Source organism: Vombatus ursinus, unplaced genomic scaffold (assembly GCF_900497805.2).
Source record: "Vombatus ursinus unplaced genomic scaffold, bare-nosed wombat genome assembly UNPS02015012.1, whole genome shotgun sequence".
Classification (NCBI taxonomy): domain Eukaryota; kingdom Metazoa; phylum Chordata; class Mammalia; order Diprotodontia; family Vombatidae; genus Vombatus; species Vombatus ursinus.
In genome coordinates, this window is record NW_020954790.1 from 1,509,034 (window position 1) to 1,530,036 (window position 21,003).

General features: G+C 46.6%; 1 protein-coding gene across 3 annotated transcripts in view; it reads left to right on the forward strand.

Annotated features, from left to right (window-relative positions):
• The window catches only part of LOC114030772 (glutathione hydrolase 1 proenzyme-like), a 46,707-nt gene that overhangs the window by 3,893 nt on the left and 21,811 nt on the right, over positions 1-21,003 (forward strand). For 2 of the 3 annotated variants that reach the window (XM_027845663.1, XM_027845661.1), the window contains exon 1: positions 11,404-11,548. The exons of the other annotated variant lie outside the window; for it this stretch is intronic. The gene's annotated coding sequence lies outside the window, so the exon portion shown is untranslated. Of the gene's footprint in view, positions 1-11,403; positions 11,549-21,003 lie in introns of those variants that run through there. 3 annotated transcript variants of the gene reach the window in all.

Genomic DNA, 21,003 nt, shown 5'->3' on the forward strand with positions numbered 1-21,003 from the left:
GTGTGTGTGTGTGTGTGTGTGTGTGTGTGTGTGTGTGTGTGTGTGTGCTTACTCTCAGGAGTCTAGGAATAACCCTGTGGCACTTCATTCCCAGCACTAGTTCATGAGCCCCCACTGGTGTGTGCTTTCTAGCCACACTTTCTAGTCAGTAGACAATTAGATTTTAGCAAAGGCATTACAAAGATGGTATAGTAGGAATAGTTAGTATACAACATCCTCCCCCTCCCCTAAAGTGTAGGGAGCACTCTCTTACAAATACATGTTGCATCCATGGAAAGTCAATCCTAAAGTCAACCCACGTGGTCAGCACCAAAGTATGATGGTAGTAAGGCTCACATGTGGTATATACATTGTCACCAGGTAACATATAATTCCTGCTACTGGAAGTCATTTCTCTGACTGGAGTCGTTGAGTAGTTCCCCTTAGGTGGAGCTCTCTGCTGGTTGGATCATTCAGAATGTGCTTCTTCCTGAGCCCATGGCCTCCTTTCCTTTTTTTAAAATTTATTTTGATTTATCAACAATCATTTCCATAAGTTTTTGAGTTTTAAATTTTTCTCCCCCTCCCTCCCTACCTCCCTCCCCAAGGTGGTGTGCAATCTAATATAGGCTATACCTATACATTCCTATGAAACTTATTTTCACATTACTCATGTTCTAAGGAAGAATTAGAACCAATAGGAGGAACCACAAGAAAGAAGAAACAAAACAAAACAGAAGGAAAAAAAAGAGCAAATAGTATGCTTCGATCTGCGTTCAGACTCCATAGCTCTTTTTCTGGTTGTGGATAGCATTTTCCATCATGAGACTTTTGGAGATGTCTTAGATCCTTGCATTGCTGAGAAGGGATAAGTGTATCAAAGTTGGTCACCATATAACGTTGCTATTACTGTGTACAATGTTCCCCTGGTTCTGCTTACTTCACTCAGCATCAGTCCATACAAGTCTTTCCAGGCTTTTCTGAAGTCTGTCTGCTCATTATTTCCTACAGCACAACAGTACTCCCATCACATTCATACACCACAACCTGCTCAGCCATGGCCTCCTTTCCACCATGAAGGGGCACACTCTTTGAAGCACTATCTCTTGTATTCATGTTTGTCCTCCACATGTCTCTTTGCTCCTGGCTGAATTGTCTCCTACTGGTCCAGGATCTCTCCATAAATAACAAGGTCAATAATGGGGAGTGGGAGAATATAACACCCTTCTCTGGACTTACTCTCCCCTGTCCCCACCCCAGTGTTGCCTTCTGATACTGATAGAATGGCTTGTCTTCACTCTTTCCTAACTGAGGTCCCTCCATTGTTGGGCTGACCAACCCCTAGACTGGCACAGACAGTTCTTCCCTCGTGCTCTTACCCCGATTACAGTAATCCAGGTGGTGATGGAAGCCTTACCCTTACAAAAGGATGAAGTGAGGTCTTGTACTCAGAGGGGATGGAAAGGGTAGTGTTAGTGATTTGAGGAAAAAAAAAGATGAAACTTAGAACAAGGCTGTGAGAGTCAAGCAAGCAACAGGCAGCATGGAGGGCCCATTGCAGGTAAGACCTCACATGTCTTTAGTGGACCCAGTGGTACCATTGGGTGATTGTTCATCTAAGTTCAGAAGTGCTGACAAAGGAGAGAGGGGTGGAGGGACCAGAAGCTGTGGTGAGGATGGGTTTAGGAGGGGTGAGACAGAAGGAAAGCTGGATAGACCAGAAGCTGTGGTCAGATAGGTCTGTTAGGCCATACAGATATGTAGTATTTGTGGGCGATGACAAGATTGAGGACCCTCCCGGGACATGGCTGGACTGGAAGGAAGGCGCAGGTCCTAGATCATGAGTCAGTCAGTAAATATTTATTACACATCAGGTATAGTGTCACGTACAGTGCAAAGGTGAGAACGATGTTGGAGGGGATATCAGCATGGAAACTGCAGGTTGGGGAGGAAGACAGAGGCAGAATGACATGAGGACCAGGATCCAAAGAGGATGGGAGCAGAATGTATCAAGAGGGAAAGAACCGCAAAGGAGAAGAGGTTGCTGAGGCTCTGTGGGAGTGGAGGAGTGATCAATGAGCCTGCTTTTCCTCCTGAGTCAGAGTATTGGGTTTCTGGAAAGAAGTGGCATCCAGGAAAAGACTTCAGAGAGGAGATGGAGGTGCCTGATCCAGGTCTTAGGGGACGCTATTGTTCAATCAAGTGGCTGCTAGGGGGCACTGCAGTGGATAGAGTGTTGGGCCTGAAGTCAGAAAGACTCATCTTCCTGAGTTCAAATCCAGCCTCAGACACTTACTAGCTGTGTGACCCTGGACAAGTCACGTCACCCTGTTTGCCTCAGTTTCCTCATCTGTAAAATGAGCTGCAGAAGGAAATGGCAAACCACTCCAGATTCTTGGCCAAGAAAACTCCAAATGTGGTCATGACTGAGGGAAGCCTGGAGCTGTAATGAGGAAGGATTCCCAACCATATATAGGGGTGTAGTTGAATACTGGAATTATACATTGCATTTTAAGTTCTTTAATCCCCTTTCTTTCTTGGGAAATCTGGCACAAAGACTTTTCCCCCCATTTGACCACTTCTCTTCATGTCCTAGTTGCATTAATGCTATCTGTGCAGAAGCTTTTCAGTTTCAAGTAACCAAAGGTATTTATTTTGTCTTTTGTAATTGCCTCTATCTTTTGTTTGGTTAGGAATATATCTCTTACTCATAGTTGGGAGAAGTGCATGATCTCTTTCTATTCTAATTTTTTTGTAGCATGACCGTTAGTATTAAGATCACATAACCACTTAGAATGTATTGAGGAGTGTAGTATATAAAATGCTGGTCAAAGCCTCATTTCTGCCAGGCTGTTTCCCAGTTTTTCCAGCAGTTTTTGACAAATAAGGATTTTTTTCTAGGTGATTTATGCTTTCCATTTTATCAAAGGCTGGGTTAGTGAGTTCTATTGTTTCTGAACCTCCCTTGTCCCATCTATTCCACTGATCTATCTCTCTATTCTTTCAACAATTTCAGATGGTTTTGATGGCTGCTGCTTTATAACAGAGTTTGAATTCTGCAAGTGCTATTCCCTCTTTATCCCTACTTCTTTTCATCATTTTCCTTTATGTCCTAGATCTTTTGTTTTTCCAAATGAATTTTGTTATTATTTTATCAAGTTCTGTAAAGTATTTCCTTAATAATTTGATTGGTATTGGATTAAAAGTATAAATTAATTTAGATAATTTTGTCACTTTTATTATGTTGGCACAGCCTAGTCATGAGCACTGAATATTCCTCCAGTTATTTAAGTTGTTCTTTATTTCTTTAAGGAACATTTTGTAGTTCAATCTATACAAGTCTTTCATGTGTTTTGGGAGGTTGATGCCTGGATATTTTGTGTTTTGTCATTATTTGGAATGAAACTTCCCTTTCTATTATTGCTTCTTATGTTTTGTTATCATGTAGAAATGCTGTTTAAAAAAAAAAGAAATATTGTTGATTTTTGAGGGTTTGTTTTGTAGTCTGCAACTTTGCTGAAGTCATTGTCTCAGTATCTTTGCTAATTTCCTCAGATTTTCTAAGTAAACCATCATATCATCAGCAAATAGGGATAATTTTATCTCCCCTTTGCCTATCTTTATGTCTTTAATTTCTTTCTCTTATCTTATTGTTGTTGCTAGCATTTCCAAAAGGAGAAGGGAATAAGCATTTATATAGCACCTACTATGTGCCAATTACTCTGCTAAGCAATTTTTACAAATAATATCTAATTGATCCTTACATCAATCCTATGAAGTAGATGCTGTTATCCCCATTTTACAGTTGAGAAAACTGAGAGATAGGTTAAGTGACTTGTATATGAATTTGTATATATATTTGATATGTACATCAAATAATAGTAGGAACAGTGGACATTCTTGCTTACTCCTATATTTATTGGAAAAGATTCTAGTGTATTCCCATGGCATATGATGCTTGCTTTTGTGTTTAGATAGGTGCTTTTTGTGATATTAAAAAAGGTCTCTCTATGTCTATACTTTGCAGGGTTTTTAGCATAAAAATAGTGCTATACTTTGTTAAAGGATTTTTCTTCAATATTGTTAATCATCTGGTTTTGGATGTTTTTATATTTAATATGGTTAATTATGCTGATTATTTTCATAATGTTGAACCATCCTTACATCCTTGATATAAATTCCATTCAGTCATAATGAATAATTTCTTGATTAAATTTCTGTAGTCTACCTGATAGAATTTTGTTTAAAATTTTGTCACTAATTTTATTGGCCTATAGTTTTCCTTCTATGTTTTCCTCTTCTCTGATTTAGGTATTAGGACTGTATTTGTCTCATTAAAGGAGTCTGGCAGGGTGATTTGTTTTCTCAATTTTTGAGAATAATTTGTGTACTGTTGGTACTTTAAAAATTTGATAAAAGGAGCAGCTAGGTGGTGCAGTGGATAGAACACAGGTCCTGGAGTCAGGAGGACCTAAGTTCAAATTCAGCCTCCAACACTTACTAGTTCTGTGACCCTGGGCAATCACTTAAAGCCAATTGCCTCCAAAAAAGGAAAAGTTTGATGAAATTCTCCTGTGTTCATCAGGACCAGGAGATTTTTTTTTCTCCTTTGCAGCTAGGTCTATTTCCTTCCCTCAGATTGTGTTTTTTAAGACCTCTATTTGGTCTTCTGATAGTATGGGTATTTTATATTTTTGAATGTATTTTTCTATTTCTTTTATGTTTTCAGCTTCATTAGCAGGTAACTGATTATTCTGATTAGTCTATTTCTTCTGGTTTTGTTATGATTTTACATTGCTCATTTGCTATTTTGTTGATTTGTCTTCTGTTCTATTCTTTTTAACCAGATTAGCTAAAGGTTTGTCAATTTTGTTAATCTTTTCAAATAACCACCTTTTAGTTTTATCATTTCTATGATTTTTGTTTCCAATTTACCTATTTCTTCTCCACATTTTTAATATCTGCTATTTTGAGCTTATTTTATATTTATGTTTTGTCTTTCTAATTCTTAAAAATGAATATTCAGTTCATCAATCCTCTCTTTTTTCTATTTCATTAATGTGTGTTTGTAGGGATATGAATTTTTCCCCTGAGGACTACTTTAGCTGCATCCCAGAAATTTTGTCATGCTGTTTCATCATTATAATTTTCTTTCACATAATTTTTCATTGTTTCTATGATTTGTTCTTTGACTCACTCATTATTTAAGATTTCATTATTAAGTTCCCATTCGTCTCTGTGTCATTTGTTTGTGGTCCCGGAACCAATGGCTATTTTTATTACAATATAGTCTGTAAAGGATATACTTATTATTCTGCCTTTTTACATTCGTTTGCAATATCTCTCTGACATAAAACATAGTCAGTTTTAAAAATGTTCTATGTGGTCCTTAGAAATATGTATATTCTCTTGCTATCATTTAGAAGATGCTGTAAATTATTTAACTCTAGTTAGAAGATACCACAAGTTTTTTAACTCTAGTTTTTCCAGCAATTCATTCAGTTCCATATTTTCCCTTTTGTTTCTCTTTCTGTTAGACTTATCCAAAACTGAGAGAGGGCTATTGAAGTCTCCTGTCATTTTTGCATTACTATTTATGTCTTCTTGCAGCTCAGTTAATGTTTCATTTATGAATTTGGATGGTAAGGCATTTGGATTAAAGAAATTTATTGCTGATATTAGTTTGTTGTCTGTGGTTCCTTTTGGCATAATACAGTTCTCTTGCTTACCCCTTTTTATTTTTTTAATGTTTGTTTTTGCTTTGCCAGATAGCATGATTGCAATTTTTTGGATTCACTTGATACATAGTAAGTTTTTCCCCCCTATCATCTCAGTTTTATTTTGCGCATGCCTTTGTTTTTAAATGTGTTTCTTGTAAGCAACAGATTGTATGGTTTTGTTTTCTTAGTTAATCTATTATATTTTTTCTTTGTATTGTTTAAACCATTTACATTAAAAGAATTTGTGTTTTCCTCCATTTTTTCTAATGTTGATTTTCAAATTATGATTGCTACTAACACTACTGTTTTTTCAATTCCCTTAGCTTCATCTTTTTTATGATGGCCTTATTCCTACTTACTCTCCTTCCTTCACCTCTAATTTCCCCCTCTCATTTTTTAATCTCTTTTCCTTTGGAGTTTTGCTTATTAGTTCCTTTTTCCTTCCTGGTTTTATCTGGTTATTTAATTCTTCCCCTATTTTTCCTCTCAGTTAATAGGTTCCTCCTCCTTCTCCTCCTCTTCAACTAATTCTGTTCATTAGTTTTTAAAATTTCATTTTTGTTCCTCTTTCCAGAGAGTATTTCTCTCACTTTCTTTATTATGTGTCCTTTTTTCCTTTCTTTCTATTCTAGACCCTCATTCTCTGATTCATGACCACTATAATTACCTAGTCTCTATATTCTTCATAAAATCAGAGCTTCCACGGTCTTCATTCTAGGCTCTCATCTCTAGGCAGTTTCTGCCACTGACTTGTAGAGCTTGCCCACAGATTCCCCTTTTCTATTGTCCCTCACTCCCAGAACAATGCCAGTTCCTGCAAGTGCAGAGACATTGCCCCATGGTAGAACTCTCTTTCCCCTCCTGCATTTCCAGATTATTCAATCCACCACTGACCTATACGTGGTTACCTTTTTTCCTGATTTGCCTTAAGATCTCCTCCCTGGGTCCATGACCTGGCACTCCCCCAGGTACAAGTTGCCTCCAGGAGTTCCAGCCTCCATCTCCTTCCAAGTAGAATTTTCAAGCACCAAATTCCTCTGACCACCCCTAACCCAAGATCCTTATCTCTCTTCACAGAATATCTTTTTATACACAGGAGAATTCATTAGTAGAACCCCTTCCTACCGCCAAAGCACCCCTCCATGATTTTCTCCTCCTGACCCATTCCCTTGGAGGCTTATCTCTTCCTGAGACACCACAGGGATCACCCTTATTGCTAGCCCTTGTTTCGACCCAGAGACATTACACCCCCTCCATCCACCTGCCTGTGTCCCCCCTTCCACGTACTCTCTCCTTTTGTAATGTAGTCCCACAAAAAACCTCGATTCAGCTGCAGGCAGGATGGCTCAGTCACAGATCCTCGCCATTGTCTCCATCTGATCTCCACCTTTGCCCGTCTCCAGGAACAAGAATGGTAGGGACTTAACAGAAGCAGAAGAGATTAAGAAGAGGTGGCAAGGATATACAAAAGAACCATACAAGAAAGATTTTGACATCCCCAGTAACCACAATGGTGCAGTTCCTCATCTAGAACCAGACATCCTGGAGAATGAAGTCAGGTGGCCTTAGGAAACATTGCTAACAACAAGACTGGTGGAGGTGATAGAATTCCAGGTGAGCTATTCTAAACCCTAAAAGATAAGGCTGTTAAAGTGTTGCTGTCAATATGCCAGCAAATTTGGAAAACTCAGGAGTGGCCACTGGATTGGAAAAGATCTGTTGCTGTCCTAGTCCTAAAGAAGGGCAATGAGGACAGCTAGGTGGCACAATGGATAGAGCACTGGCCCTGGAGTCAGGAGGACCTGAGTTCAAATCCAGCCTCAGACACTTGAGACTTACTAGCTGTGTGACCCTAGGCAAGTCACTTAACCCTGATTGCCTAGGCCAAAAATAAAAGGGCAATGCCAAGTAATATTCAAATTACTGAACAATTACAGTCATTTCACACACCACCAAGGTGATGCATAAGATTCTGCAGCTAGGCTTTAGCAATATGTGAACCAAGAATTACCAGAAGAGCAGGCTGGTTTTCAAAGAGGTAGAGGAACTAGAGACCAAATTGCCAACATTTGATGGGTTATGGAGAAAACAAGGGAATTCCAGAAAAACATTTATTTTTGCTTTAGTGACTCCACTAAAGCCTTTGACTGTGTGGATCCCAACAAAATGTGGCAAGTCCTCAAAGAGATGGGAAATCATCTTATTTGCCTCCTGAGGACCTTGTACGCAGGTTGAGAAGCAACAATTAGAACTAAACATAGAACAACTGATTGGCTTAAGATTGGAAAAGGAGTATGACAAGGCTGTCCATTGTCACATTATTTATTTAACTTATATGCAGAGTACATCATGCAAAGTGCCAGTCTGGATGAATCAAAAAGTTGAAATTAAGGTTCCTGGGAGAAGTATCAACAATCTTAGATATGCAGATGGTACCACTCTGATGGCAGAAAGGGAAGAAGAATTAAGAAGCCTTTTGATGAGGGTGAAAGTGAAAGAGAAGAATGTAAAAACTAGCTTGAAGCTTAATATAAAAAGTTTAAGATAAAAAAGGGGAAAGGACCTATTTGTACAAAAAAATATTTATAGTAGTTCTTCTTGTGGTGGCTAAGAATTGGAAATCAAAGAGATACCCATCAATTGGGTAATGGTTGAACAAACTGTGGTATATAACTGTAATGAAATAAATGACAAGCAGGATGATTTCTGAAAAACTTAGAAAGACTTACATGAACTGATGCAAAGTGAAGTGAACAGAACCAAGAGAATATTGTTCATAGTAACAGTGATATTGTTTGATGAAGAACTGTGAATGACTTAGCTATTCTCAGCAATACAATGATCCAAGACAATCCCAAAGGCCATACTACCCACCTTTGGAGAAAGAACTGATATTGATTGAATACAGACTGAAGCATGCTATTTTCCACTTTCTTTCATTCATTTTTTTCTTTTGAGTATTCTTATACAAAATGACTAATATGGAAATGTTTTGCATAATTGCACATGTATAAACTATATCTGATTGCTTATCATCTTAGGGAGGGGAGAGGGGAAGGAGGAAAGGCTAGAACTTGGAACTCAAAACTTTAAATAAAAAAAAAACTAAGATCTTGGCAATTGGTCCTATCACTTCCTGGCAAATAGGGGGAGGAGAAATGGAAGAGAGTTATATTTTATATTCTTGGGCTGCAGATGGTGATTGGAGCTATGAAGTTATAAGATGCTTGTTCCTTGGAAGGAAAACTATGGCAAATCTGGACAGCATACTAAAAAGCAAAGACATCACCTTGCTGACAAAGGTCCACGTAATCAAACCTATGTTGTTGTTGTTGTTGTTTTCAGTAGAAATGTATGGCTGTGAGAGTTGGATTGTAAGGAAAGTTGAGTGCTGCAGAATTGATATTTTTAAATTGTGGTGCTGCAGAAAGCTTATGAGAGTCCCTTGGATAGCAAAGAGGTCAAATCAGTCAATATTTAAAGAAATTAATTCCGGCTGTTCACTGGAAGGTCAAATACTGAAGCAGAAGCTTAAATACTTTGGCCACATAATGAGAAGATGGGACTCATTGGAAAAGTTGGGAAAGATTGAAGGCAAAATGAGAAGGGGATGGCAGAGAATGAGATAGATAGTATCACAGAAACAATGAACATAAACTTGGACAGACTATGGGAAGATTATGGAGAATAGAAAGGCCTGGTGTGCTATGGTCCATGGAGTCAAGAAGAGGCAGATATGATTGAACAACTAAGCACCACCAATGAACTTGTTCACCAGAACTGGAGGCCACATTTCCTTCTGCTGTTAATGTTTTCTCTGTTGATTTATCTGCTGATTGGTATTCAAAGTCTTTGAGATTTCTTCTTCCTGAGATCTTTGGTAATTTCATTACTCTCCCCCCATCTTATTTTCTCCTTTTGCTCACTTCTTGACTCTCTCCCCTCTGATGGTGGTTTCCTTGTGGGCTGGATCTCAAAGTGTTTCAACCTCCTCCCGTGCTGGGCAATTCACAGATCTTTGTCCCAACTGACTTTTGGGTGGTCAAAACTGGCCCCAGCTGGGTGCTGGGCTTTTCCTCAGGCTTGGTGGGGTGTTGCATAGACTCTTCCCCTCCCCCCTCCCGAATATCGGTGCCTGCCTTGCTTGCTCTGTTCCTCAGTTTTCTGGCCCAGCACTGGCAGGTCAGAGCCTGCTGAACTGGTGGTATTCCCTTGACTTTTATAATTTAGGTCTTTGAATCTCTGGTGGTGGGTGGGGGGCTTGAGCTCTACAACCTGCTCTTTTCCCCAGTTCTTTTACTCGCCTGTGAGATCTTTTGCAACACAGAATTCTGCCTAGTCTGAAGCCTGACTGTCCACAGCCCTGAAAAGAGGGAAGGGGGCCAGGGCGTTTTGTTGGTTTTTATTGTTGGTCCCTGGCTGGGGTAGTGCAATCTTGCTGCAGGTAGGGTGGTGGGTGGTGGTTCAAGGGGTGCTGAGTGAGCATGGACTCTTTTTTTTTTGACCACCTTTTATATTCTGGGTATCCTAGACCCTAGAGACAACTGAAGTAGTTTTATCTTTGGTGCATAATTTCTGTCATGGACAGGTTTGAGAAGTCATGGGGATAGGAGAAAATGTCTAGTACACTATCTCATTGGTTGTATGATCCAGGCTTCTGTCAAAGGTCATTGATTTCTAGCTTTTCCAATGTTTGTTTAGCTCTACATTTTCTTTTCATTTAACTTTCTGTTCAATTTGTCCAGCTCTGAGAGAGGAACATTAAAGTCTCCAACAGTTATTGCATTATTATCTTTTTTGCAATTCATTTTTTCCTTTTATTGGATGCAATTCCATCTGTTTCACTTCCATTTAGAATTGATACTAGTTAATTTCTATGGGTTAAACACAACATTCTCTGTTTCTCTTGATATTGCAAATTTTTGTTTCTGCTTTCTCTGATAGCATAATAGCAAATCCAACTGGATGGGGAGGGAGGGAACAAGTGTTTATTAAGTACCTATTATGTGCCAGGTGGTGTGCTAAGCACTTTAAGGCAAACACTTTTATTTGATGCTCACAGATGAGGAAACTGAGCCAGTGAAAGTGAAGATACCCAACTAGTAAGTGTTGGGGACAAATCTGAACTGTCTTTCTTACTACAGATCCAGCAGTCTATCCGCTGCACCATCTAGCTGGGATTGAGATTTCAAGGAGAGGATGGTGGTATTTTAGACAGAAGTGGGAGCAAGTTTGGGCAGGGTAGGGACTGTTTTTTGTTTTTGTTTTTGTTTTTGTTTTTTTTTTTTTTTTTGCTTTGTATATCCCCATCTCTTCCACTAGTACCTGGCTTATGCTAGGTGCCTAATGAGTGCTGGTTCAATAGAATGAGTAGGGAGTCTGAGATGCTGCTGGGACCTCCAAGGACAGGGAGCTCTCCAGCAGACAGTTGGCAATGTGGGGTTGGAGTGCAGGTGAGAGACCAAGTCCAGACAAGGAGTCTGGGGCATAGAAAAGACAAGTGAGCTCATGGCGGCTGAGGAGGAGGTCACCAGGGAAGGGGAAGGAGCTCCCACACTGAGGAAGCCAGAGCAAGAAGGCGAGAAGGCAAAGGAGACTGAGAAGGAGCAGTCAGAGAGGAAGGAGCATAACCAGGAAGGAGCAGTGGCCAGGAGGGCCTGTGAGGCCATAGCCTCTGGGAGGAAGTGGGGGAAGGGTGAAGGAAGTTGATGATGGTGCTAAAATCCACAGAGAAGGCAGCAGAATGAGGCCTGGGAAGGGGCTGTAGTGTTATCAGCTCAGAGCTCATCAGCAGTAACCTTGGGGAGAACAGTAACCTTTGAGCTGCCTAAGAAGCCAGATTGCACAGGGTAAGTCTTGACACTGTTGTCCAAAAGCCTTGGGGCTGCTGGGATACAGTGAGGGCCCATCAGACCAGCTAGATGGCCTGACTTCCTCTAAAACTGTTGAGCAGCACAGGAGTAGAAATAGTGAAGGTTGACCGTGGGGAGGTAACCCAGGGTTGGAGTTGGCTTAAGTTTGACTGGTGGGAGGGAAGACAAGGGCCCTGTTCAAGGAGAAAAGAAGCTGATTTGGCCAGCCCTGCAGCCCAGCCTGTGAAGGAGGAAAGTGAGGGGTTGGGGACGGGAAGCTGGAAGAGGCTGAGGGATGAGTGGAACAGATGGGAAAACTGAAGCTGCCCAGAGAGGAGAAGGGGCAGGGACTGGGCCATGGTCAAGGTCTGTCTGTGGGTAGTGGCAGGGTTCTGGGGTCAGTGCCAGGGGCCAGTGCTTGGAGATTCTGTCCTGGCCTGAGAATGTGCTGTTGGCTAGACTTTGTCTCTCCCCCACCCCCACCTCTGCCCTCAGGCTCCGGGAGAATCAACTCAAGTCAAAGCCCTAAACTAATGGTCAGAGTCTGATTGGGGAGGGAGGGGGGAGGGGGAGACTGAACCAGCCTTTGGGGAGGCTAGTGCCCTCTGCCCTCCTTCCCTGCTCCTGAGGGCGATGCACAGGGACTTTCACACCCTTGCGTAGGTGTTAATGGGTCACTTGGAGTTAATGCCTTTCCCTGCCCCTAACTCATCTGCCAAAATATTTTTCAATGGCTCCCACTGGGCCACACGGTCTTCAGGCCCCTGGCGGCTTCTAGCCCAGATCCTTCAAGGTGGGATGGACCTCAGAAACACCTCCTTTAGTTCCTGTGATTAGTCACCCCAAGCATTCATTAAGCCCCTGCTAGGTGCCACTCACTTTCCAGGGGGCCCTGGGATCATGCCCAGTGATGAAGGGGGTGTGGCCAGCTCTTTAATGACCAAACACTGCTCCCAGAGGAAGGCTGACCAGGGCTGAGGACAGTCAGCCTGATGTCCTGGAAGCCGACACTTCACCCAGATCTCCAGATCATCTTCCGAACACCTGGTGCCTCTCCTTGCCTCTCCTGTCTGATCCTTAGGGAGCTGATTTGTTCAGACACAACCATGGGGCTGACATCAATCTCTGAGACTCAGCCCATGGTTCCAGCCTGTCAAGAGCCTTTTCCACCCTGGCTGTCATCTAGTCAATCGGTCCCTGAGCATTTACTAAACTGTGTGCCTGGCACTGTGCTAAGCTCTGAAGGCACAAACACGGCCCTATCATCAAGAAGCTCCTTGGAAAGATCTCCGAGTGGAAGGCTCTGCTAGCTGGGGGCCGAGGGAGGATTCCGGCAAACTGAGCCTGGGAGGAAGTGACCTCTGGGCTCTTGTCCAAGTCTCTCATCAGTGAGTTAAACAGCCCAGACACTGGAACACCCCCTGGAGACCTTCATTAGCAGAGACTCCTGGAGTCTGGCTTTCCAGCTGGTGCTGAATCCAGTAGGAGTAACTCAGTCAAAAGCCTTTCCAAAGCCTAAGCAAACTACCCGTGCGGCCCCCTCCCCATCTGGAGGCCCCCTGCCCAGTTGAACAATCCTTCCAATCCAAAAGATACTTAAGTCGCTTGACCCAGCCTTGAGGACGGTGAGAGTCTTTCCTTTGGGGAGGAGACAGTTGGCAAGGGATAGGTATAAATGGGGGTGGGCACTAAGGACGGTGAGGCCGCAAGGACCTCTGGCGGGCGGGGCAGGAGCTGAGCCTGAATGAGGGGTTCTGGGAGGCAGAGGTGAGGAGGAAGCAGAGCACTCCTGCCATGGGAGGGGCCCTTGCCCGGGAAGTGGTCGGGAGGTGGGAGACAGGGCTTTGTAGGGGAACCATCAAGGAGGCCCATTTTCCTGAAATGTGGAGACATGTGTGAAAGAAGTAATGTGTAACCAGCCTGGGGAGGTAAGAGAGAGGGCTTATAGATGGCTTTGCTGCCAAACAGAGGAGATTGGGCATCCTTGGGGCAGAGGTCAGATCTGCGTTTTAGCAGCACTATCCATGGGGAGGCTGGCTGGGAGGGGTAAGGAGAGATTGGAATTGGGGAAACCTGCTCCAGGATGGAGGTAATTAGGACCTGATGTGGGCGGGACCCTGGGAGAGGAGAGGAGGAGATGGACGTGAGTCGTGTGACATGGCACTGGATTAGATATGGAGATGGGAATGGTGCTAATGATAACTAACACTGCTGTATTATGATCCCTGTTCCTACAGTTGAGAAAATTGAGGCAGGAAAACTTCCTAAGTAACTTGCACAGGGCAGGTCAGGTCTTCCTGGCTCCAAGCCCAAAACTATCCATTGCAGCGCCCCCTAGAGGCTCACTCAGAGTGAAGGCTGTGAGGCTATGCGACTGGGAAGATAGTGTTCTCCTGGTAATAGGGAACTCAGGAGAGGAACAGGGATGGGGGGGCGAAGATCATGAGTTTTGTTTTAGACCTGTTGAGTTTTGGGGACCAAGGACACCCAGTTTGAGGTGTCTAATGGGCAGCTGGTGATATGGAATTGGAGCTCTGGGCAAAGACTGGAGCTTCATATTTGGACCTTGGTGTCCTCAGCAAAGAGCTGAAAACTGAATCCATGAGAGTGGATGAAATAGCCAGGGAAGAGAGTGGAGAGAGAATATAGAAGGTGACCCAGGACAAAGCCTTGGGCAACACCCATGGTTAGCAGGAGTTACTTAGATAAAGATCCAGAAAACGGGATTTCCAAGGGGGCAGTCCAACGGGCAGGGAGAGAACCAGGAGAGAGCAGAGTCACAGCAATCCAGAGAGGAGAGAGTGTCTTAGAGGAGGAGATGAGGGACAGCAGCAGAGAGGCCAGGAGGAGAGGGGCTGACAAGCCCACTGGATGGAGCATTTAGGGCATTGCCCACGTTCTTGGTGCAGTTTCAGGCAAACATCAGAGTTTCCCAGATTGCCAGGGGAGGAGAAGTAAGGAGGAAGCTGTGCGTACGTGAGGTGGAGAGAAAAGCATGGCTAGCTCTTTCTTTCTGGGACCTTCTGGGTGTCCTCCAGTCCTGGTCTGAGAGGGCTGAAATCACGTTCCAGAGAGTCTATGGGCAGGGAATGATGGAATCCCAGAACATCAGAGGTACAAGGAGCCTGAGTGAATGGGGCCACCCAGCCCCCAAACCTACAAGAACCCACATGTCCGCAGCGCATGGCTCCAGTGAAGGGGAGCCCATCCCCAGCCCAGGCAGCTCACTCCATTTTGGGAGGCCCAACTAGATTCCTCCCTTTGGAGCTCCTGGCTCTGCCTGCTGGGGCCAAACAAGACCAAGGCCAGTCCCTCCTCCTCATGAAAGCTCCTTCAGATTCTCCCCTAACTCTCCTGTCTATTCCCCCTCACATCTGAGGCTTGTCTTCTGGCTGATGTGTTCAGTTTCTCTAACTGAGGGTGGGAACTCAGTCAGGGGCATGGGGACTCAGTGAGGGGGACTGGGGACTCAGTGAGGGATGGGGGCTCAGTGAGGGGGATGGGGGCTCAGTCAGGAATGGGGGCTCAGTGAGGGGGGTGGGGGCTCAGTGAGGAATGGGGGCTCAGTGAGGGGGGGGGGGGCCCGGGGGGGGGGGGGGGGGCCCGGTCAGTGAGGAGTTTGGGGGGCACTTAGTGAGGAGGCAGGAGCACAGTAAAGACACAGAAGGCTTTGGCAGGAGTTTGGGCTGCTGGAGAGGTAGTGCAAATCTGGGGCCCCCAGCCTGGCACCAGTGAGAAACTTGGGCTGCCCAGCTAGCGTAGGCATAGGCTCTGCTGGCTCCTTACTCATGGACGGCATGTTCCAAGTTCTAATGAGGGGTAATTAGGGGCACCGGGGTGCTGCCTGGCACAGCTCCCCCGCCCACCTGTGCTCCAGGGGAAGCACCCAGTGGACCTTCCCACCCTCCCACAGGAAGCACCTTCCTGTGCTTCCTGCCCCCACAGCATAAAGCTGGGCTTGAGCTCAGGTCCTACAGTGGGGCCAGGCTCTCTCCCAGTCAGTCCCCTTTGTGGTCAGTGAATCCTTGGGCCTCTCCTGGGCCCTTCTTGATCTCTAGGCAGTGGCCAGTGCTTCTGTTCTGTCTGGGCTTGAATGACCCAGCTCTCTTCTCGCTCCTCTTTTTCTCTGTTTGTCCTTGTCCAGCTCCTGGCTCTCCTCCTATTTCTCTGACCATTCCTTCTCTAACTTCTTGGCTAGATCTTTTTCCAGTCTTGCCCAATCCAGGTGCACCCCCACCCTCACCCCAGACTGTTCTCATGGTGATGTCACTTAGTTCTCATTATTTTAATCATCGCCTGCATGCAGGTGCCGACCAGATCTGTATCACAGCCCCAGCACCCCTGGAGTTGAGTCCAGGCACAGAGTGTCCTCGCTCTCTTTCCCTGGGAATGAATCCTTAGCTTCCTTGAAGCCTTCCCTGGTAGGATCTGCTTTTAAATCCTGCCTTGGACGCTTACGGCCTGCCTGACCCTCCTCCTCATCTACAAAGGGAGGAGGTCCCTTTAGCTGACCTGGTTGGTTCCCACCCCCTGCTTAGAACTCTCCTCCCTTGGATCCTGGGGATCCCCTGAATAGGTATGGCATCCTATAGGAGAAGTGCTCCACGGAGGGGAGAAGCTCTTTGATTTTGTGGAACTTTTCCAAGAGAAGATCCTTAGCAGCCCTTTTGCACCCCTCCCCTCCATTGCTGTGCAACTTCAGGGACGGTATTCGGCATCTCTGGGCTTCTGGATGTGGGAGGACAAGATCAGTTTGCAGTTTTGGCAGGAAGTGCAGTGTGGAGAAAGAGAGCTGGATCTATCTCTGAGTAGTTGAGACACTCTAGCAGGAGCTGGGTGGCTCAGCCCCCTTCCCCCCTACCCCCTGCCACTTTGTCATATCCATGGCAGCTCAGAGTTAGAGGAAGGGCAGACAGAGAAGGCTTTTTGGGTAAGGGTCTGCTTCCAGCCCCTCTTGCCCATAGCAGCAAGCTGGGGAGTGGGGATGCAGAGAACGGAGCTAGAGCCAGACAACCCCAGCCAACCCCTCCCCCTCCCCCCACTGCTCTGCCTCTGGACCTGACTGAGGAAATAGTCTTTGCCAAGCGACTCAGATGGTGGTGAGAGAGGTGTCAACCACTGGGCAGGCCCCAAATGGAGTTTCAGACATGGAAGAGATTACATTCTGGAGACCAGAACATCAGGAAGGCCAGTTTGGTTGGAAGGGAGATGGTGGGAGGGTTAGAGAAATATGTGTGGAAAGGTAGGAAAGGGCCAGGTGAGGAAGGACTTTAAATGCCATTAAGTCAGGAGTCTGCATTCCATCCCAAAGGGAAGGGGAAAGCCCCTGAAGTGTCTAGAACTGCTGCATTTCAGCGAGATCATCTGGACTGCTGCATAGAAGATGGACTGGAGTGGGGAGAGACTATTGTAGTAGTCCAGATACGAAGTGATGAGGGTCTGCATCAGGGTGGGGGTAGGGTCAGAGGGAAGAAGGCATATTAGAGAGATGCTGTAGAGATGAAATCTAAGACAGATGTTGAAGTGAAATTGACTAGAGATGCTGCAAGAAGAAAAGAAAGAAATTGACAAGAGATGGTGCAGAGGGGAAATCCACAGGCCTTGGCACCATATTGGATATGAGGGTGAGAGAGTGAGGAGTCCAGGATGACCCCAAGGCAGGGAGCCTGAGGGCCTGGGAGGATGGCATTGGCCTCCACAGTAAGAGGGAAGGTAGGAGTGGGGGAGTTTTTAGAGGGGAAGATAGTAAGTTCTGTTCTGGTATGTCGAGTTGGAGAGGTCTGCTGGACTTACGGTTTGTGGCGTCCAGTTGACAGAAAAGGAGTCATTATTTGTACATAGCATTGCCATATTTTCATATTTATTCATCCTCCATTCTTGCCTGACTCCCATCTTCTGTAAAGTTCTTTGGAAAATTCCACTTCACCTTCCTTTCCAAAGGTATCCCTTCCCCTCCCTTCCCAAGAGAGCCATCCCTTGGAGCAAAGAGTGAAAAAGACAGAGGGGAAAAGATTGGTAGTGAAAAGAGCTGGCCTTTCTCTAGTGCGTTACACATAGCTCATTTGAACCTCTCAACAGCCCTGGGAGGTAGGTGCTTTTATTGATCTCCATTTTATAGATGAGGAAACAAATTTAGGGTTAGAGTGTATGAGATGTCTGGGGTGACCTTTGGTGATCACCTCTCGCCCAACTCTCACCTGTGGCTCCAAGAAGCTGACAGATGGGCTAAACCAGGCTGAAGATAACCCACAGGCCTCAGATCTGCTGGGGAGGTAGAGGGATGTGAAGACTTCCCCTGGCAGAACGGGCAGAAGAGAACCATCTGTCCGACGGCCGTGAAGGCGGCCGAAGGAGGAGCTTAGCGGAGCGCTCAGAGCTTGGTCAGGCATGGAAGGCGCCAAGGTCACCCACTGCCTCCTGGGCTACAGCTAGTCAGCTTGACTCTTGTCTCGCCACCGGACCTTGATGACTCTGGAGGAGAGTGCACCAATGACTTCACCCAATGCGCCTGAATTAAATTAAATCCAATTTAGGGGCAAGTCAAGACCTCACCCTGTGAGGTCTTCGGTCCTCTTTGAAAACAAAGGACAAAGGACAAGGATGCTAGCCAGGTAACTGAAGCAGGTGTGGTCCAGGGTTCACGCAGCTGGTTAAACGTCTGACGTCAAATATGAACTCGGGTCTGTGGGGTGCTAGGACTGGTGGCTCTGGGCACTGTGGTGCTCCCTGGCTGTGGCTCAGGCACGTTCATCGTCCAAGGCTGATGGTTTGTATATAGTGTTCCTCACCCATAGCCCCCCACCACTGCCAAGGAAGAAGTTAGGCGCGTTTCCTCATCTAGCCCGGCTTGATCATAGGACCTCGTTTTCAGTTTGTCTTGGCTGTCTTCACTCTGCTCTGGGTCAGAGCCGTTTTCCTCAATGTCTCCCCATCCCTAGTCATGGTAGTGAGGGTCTTGCTGCTCCATTTGGACGCCCCAACTGGTGGAGCCATCTTCCCTGGGCAGAAGGGCACCGGCAGCTGTACTTGTTGTGATGGGCAGGGGCCTTTCTTTCTCTCAATCTTGGATTTAGTCCCAGGATTTTGTCCAGTCTGCCAGGTAGCCTTACCCTGTGGTCATCTCAGGGCCAGAGGGGCTCCTGGCAGCCTCTAGTCCAACCTGTAGAGTGCTGGGCCCAACTGTGTGGGAGGCTGTCAAGTTGGCAGCTGTTTGGCCTGCCTAGTGAGTGGTCTCAGAGGTCCCAAACAGTGCTCCAGCATCTAAGAAACCTCCCCCTGTAGCCAACTCCAAAGGATGCTTGGGGGCAGCAGCCTGTCCTCCCAAGTGCCAGTGGTGGACCCCACACCTTGCCAAGCATCCCGCTCCCCTGGGGCTCACCAGAAGACTGCACAGCTAGACATCCCGCCCCAGACGCAAGGTCTGTGTGCCAGAGGCTTCTGCCCACTGCCTTCCCTTGACCCCTGAGGCCCAGAGGACAGTGATTTGCCAGAGGCTTCACGGAAGTTCAGAACTGACTGAGCCCAGGTCCTTTCCTGCCTCGGGGCTCCTCTTAGCACTGGCCAGGCAGGAAGGCAGCAGCTGCGGGTCCCCCATGCTGCCTTCACAGTGGGGAGGCTTCTCCCCTGCCCCAAACCCCTCCAGCTGGGGGTCCCCCATCCCTGTTGCCTCAGTTCCCCTCTGCTGACCCTGCCTCACCCCAACTACCTCCTGTCTTCTTGCTCTGGGGTGCTGTTGATCTGAATCTTCCCAACTACCTCAGCCTGTCCCCCGGCCATCCGCTTGGAGCGGTGTGCTTGGCATCGTGTGCTTTCTTATCTGTACCCAATGTCCTTACAGGGTGGCAGCTCTGCCCCCACCTAGTGGGTAGTCCTCCCCTCCCCCACCCCGGGCCAATCCCTCTCCTGGGTGGTATCCATTCTTGTGATGCCCACTACCTCCAGGGCAGTGAGTCCAGCCTGCTGTTGGAGCTCCCCTACTTCCCACTGCCCCTTGGCTTTCCAGAACATTCTTAAGAGGCAAAATTTGTGGGATTCCTGAGGCCTCAGGCTTCTCAGTGCCAGGTGGTAGCTATCTGAGGGTAGGAGTCAGGGCAAAGTGGGGGTATGGTCTCCATAGGAGTGAGGGAAGCCTTCCCAGGGCCCAGCCTTCAGCCTTGCCTGTGCCACTGACTGTGGCTTCCTCTACCTCTCCAGACCTCAATTTCCCACTGTGTCTTTTGGGCTTTCCTGCTCTGGGTGGTGGTCCCTCCTCAAGGAACAGGGCCCTCAAGCCAGAGTTAGGCTCTGGAGCTGTCTCCAAGCCAACAGCTGATGGTCAACAAACATTTATTAAGGACCCACGGTGTGCCAAGCACTGTTCTGTACTGTAGACACAAATTCAAAAAAAATAAAGACAATCCCTGCCCTCAGGGAGCTTCCAATCTGAGACAACACACACAAAAGGAAGGTGAAGAGGGGGAAGTGTGTGAGGGAGACAGCAGAGAAGTCCCAAGGTTGGGGGGCCAGGGGAGAACTACGCCTTCAAGCAATGATGGCAGTCTGAGACCAAAGGGCCCTCAGTGGACACTGAGTTCAACCTGTCCCTATGAAAGAGCAGGAGACTGAGGACCGAGTTCAAATCCTGACTCTCGCTGGCCTCTCCAGAGCCTTCCAGCCCAGGCTACAGATGTGTGGGTCTGACCCCAGCCAGTCCCTTTCCCTCTGTGGAGTCCACGGACCGCATTGGTCAGCAGGGGCTGGCCAGGCCTGGGCAGCCCAAAGTTCTGGGGGGATCCCTGGCTCCCTTCCCTCAGAGCTGGGCTTCCTGGAGGAGGCAGGCTTTAGATTGAACCTGCCAGAGGAGTAGGCAAAGAGGCTGAAAGGATGGGGCAAGGGGAAGGGTCAGGCTTGCAAGGGAATGCTGATGAGGGCCCCTTGGAGGCCAGAGATCCTGGTGGCCTTCCCGGGAGCTTCCTCAATTGCTGGTGACCCAGGGCTTGGCCATCAGTCACTTTCTTTGGACCAGGAAGGGAGGTGCTGGTCAGTCTCTGCAGCCTCAGTTGCTCCTGTGTTTGATGGGGGAAGGGAACATTTATTAAGCACCAACTATGTGTTAGGCACTGTCCAGGCTCAGCACTTTACCATTATGAGCCCATGTGACAGATGAGCCCAGGACAAGGGGCACCCGGGGCCTGGAGGCTGATCTCCCTGCCCTCACCCCACGCCTGCCTGCCACACATTCTGCCCTGCCCTCCTGGCAACAGCCCAAGACTACCGACCCACCTGGGGCTGGTCCTCCCAAGGCTGTCCCTGATTGTGGCCTCAGGCTCATGTCCTTTCCCCAGTCATCCAGCTGGTGCCAGGAGGGCTTTTATCAGGACCCCCTTCGACTATACATCTGGACCATCTTTTATTTTACCAAATGGTTGTACCAATGCCTCCCCCAATGGGCAAACCGTCCCTTCTAACAAAGA